At 57.3% G+C, this 2,668-nt stretch overlaps 1 long non-coding RNA gene across 1 annotated transcript; it reads right to left on the reverse strand.

Moving 5' to 3' along the window:
- Positions 1 to 1,218, reverse strand: LOC114052799. Its single transcript, XR_003570314.1, has 3 exons — positions 1,008 to 1,218; positions 487 to 706; positions 1 to 33 (listed from the first exon to the last, which is right to left on the reverse strand). It is a non-coding gene; the product is annotated as an uncharacterized LOC114052799 (long non-coding RNA).
- Positions 1,219 to 2,668: the final 1,450 nt, after the last annotated feature.

Here is a 2,668-nt window from a genome sequence, read left to right on the forward strand (position 1 = left end):
ATGCATGCTAATCATTTCCCCTCTCTTGCTGATCTGCAGTGGGGAAGGGGGAGGAAAATGAAGGGAAACGTGGCAGGGAGAGACCAGGTGCCCACTTCCATAGAGCTCTCCCCCTCCTCTGGATGGACTGGAGGCAGATGGACACTATCTAAGACTCATGGATGATCAATCCCTCGCCAGGTGCAAACCTACCTCACGGCTGGTTGGTATCTGAGGCCTCTCTTCCCTCCCCACCCCATTCTCAAGTGGAATCCTCTCAGACCCCAACACATCCTGCTCCACCAAGCCTTGTTATTCAACCCCCGGGCAGATCTGGGATTCGTGGACCTGTCTCACTCAGACCCCAAATGCTGCTGCTGCAGCCGCCCGCCCCGCCATAAAACTGGGATAGCGCAGCACGGGGAGCCTGGGAAGGAGACAAGCTTGGGGCCAGAGCTAGGGCGGCGGGACGGGGGGAGAGGGGGGGATGCTTTCCATGGAAAGCACCTGGATGAAGTTGCTCTCGAACATGGGGGCGTACTTGAAGGCATAGTATTCCCCTTTGTACAAGTGCTTCTGCAGCTCCCGCATGGATGTGTTGAACATGCCCACAGCGCACCCACTGGCTGCTGTGTAATAAGGGAGCATAGACTCGCTGCTCACGTTCCTGCCTCCCCTTCCTCTCTTCTGAAGGGCCAGCTGCGCGTAGGCAGCAGAGGGCCAGCAGCTAAGGGCAGAGCAGAGAGGTCAGGGCTTGGCTTAGACCAGCCTCCTAGCTTCCTGCCCCCCTCCCCCGACCTCTGGCGAATCGTGCAGGGAAAAGGAGGGCCCCATGGCCCCTGGGGGGGGGGGGACAGAGGCAGGGCACCCCTGGGGTCAGGGGAGGGCACACCAGGGGCCCAACCACCCCATGGGGGGTCTCACCTCCGCTAAGTCGACGTCACCACCGCGAGACAGGGCTCGAGGAACATCCACGCTCCCCCCACCCCCCGTGTCTCTTCCCTCCTTCCCTCCCTGCTCCTCCACACCTTTGATAGCTCTGGGGGGTGGGGACAGGGACGGGGACAGCTCCTGGCCGCGCGCTCTCTCACTCGCTCGTTCGCTGTGCGTTTCGCGCCGGTGCCAAGGAGGGGAGGAAGGGCCGAAACGCTTTCTTTCCTTTCTCCCTCCAAAGGTCCGGGCTGTGGCGGCGCTGCCAAGGCCGCTGGTTTTATAGCAGCGGCAGGAAGGGGGGGGGGGGCGGCCCTCTGTGACAGTGGTCCCCTTACCTCTGTGACCCCCGCGGGCCCCGCCCACCCGCAGGCGGCCCCGGGGACTCTGGGCCGCCTGCTCACCTCCCTTGGGCGCGCCCGCGCGCGCACGCGCAGGTACACGAAGACAGGTACGCACAGGTGTACCCAGGCAGACAGGGACACGTGGTACACAGAATAAGACGCACAGACACACAGAAGTACATGCGCACACACAATGCACACGGGTACACAGGCGCGCAGACACACAAGAACAGCCCACCGCCCTGGCCTCTTTGAAACTAAAGCTTTATTGAGGTGTTTGGGTCCTTTCAGCTCCTCCTCTTCCTCCTCCGGAGCCTGGTGGGGGGGGCGCGGGGTGGGTGTAAAGCCAGTTTGATCAATACTGATTAATTGGGCCGTGACCGTCCGAGAGTGGGAGGGAAGGAGAAAAGAGTGCCAAGGTCTTAGGGGAGGGGAGCGCTGGCCTCCATGCCGGTGCTGATTTCCGTTCTTTTCACAAAGCAGCCAGGTCCTCACTCACTGCCCCTCCCTCTTCCTCCCCCTTCCTCCCCCTGCCTCCCCCAAGCTCGAAGAGCTTCAGATGAATTTCAGAATTTGAAACTTTTTTTTTTTAAAGAGTTCACTGAATAAATAAAAGAAGAAAGTGGAACGAAAGGTCCCACCCTCCCCAAGAGCTGGAGTTCTTTCTTGAACTATTCCCAGGACCCTCCTCCTCCCACCTGCGATGGATGGTGGCAGGCCCCAGGCCCACCAGACCAAAAAAGGGCTGGCCTCATCACTTTGGGAGCCGGGCTCTTCCTTATTCTTAGGAGGGTGTCACGATCGCTGAAAGATCCACCTGGGGCATCCTTGGCAGATCAAAGCCGAACCCTCTTCTCTTGAGGAAAGCCAGGATCGATCAATTAGAAAGCTTTAAGAAAAAACCCTTTTCTGTAGGCTGGTGGCAGAGAAGCAGAAGAAACATAGGCTTGGGGAGAGGGAGGTCTTGCCAAGAACTCTTTATTGTAACCCTCACCTGGAGCCGGGGAGGCCGATGCCGATCCCCTCCCACTGACTCATTAAATGTGCGCAACACATTCCGAGCACGAATTAAGAAATGCAAACAGAACCAAATATATATATACATATATATATACATATATATGTATATATATATAATTTTTCCGCTTCCTCCCCCATCCAAATGCTTCAAGTTTCAACGGCGAATTTTCCAAGGGAGTGCAGGGCCTGGGGGTGGCTGCTGCCAGCGTCTCCACTCTTCACATGGGGTGAGCGCACTGGGGAAGGGGCAGGACAAGGGTTGGGCGATGGGTTGATTACTGGTTAAGTTTCCTTCTGAGATTTGTAAAACGTTTTTGTGGCGTCTTGTGTGTAAGGGTTTTCTTTCCCCCTCCTTTTTTCCTCTCCCCATCCCCAAGTCTGACAGTAGACAAAAG

This window comes from Vombatus ursinus, unplaced genomic scaffold (assembly GCF_900497805.2).
Source record: "Vombatus ursinus unplaced genomic scaffold, bare-nosed wombat genome assembly UNPS02003803.1, whole genome shotgun sequence".
Lineage (NCBI taxonomy): Eukaryota > Metazoa > Chordata > Mammalia > Diprotodontia > Vombatidae > Vombatus > Vombatus ursinus.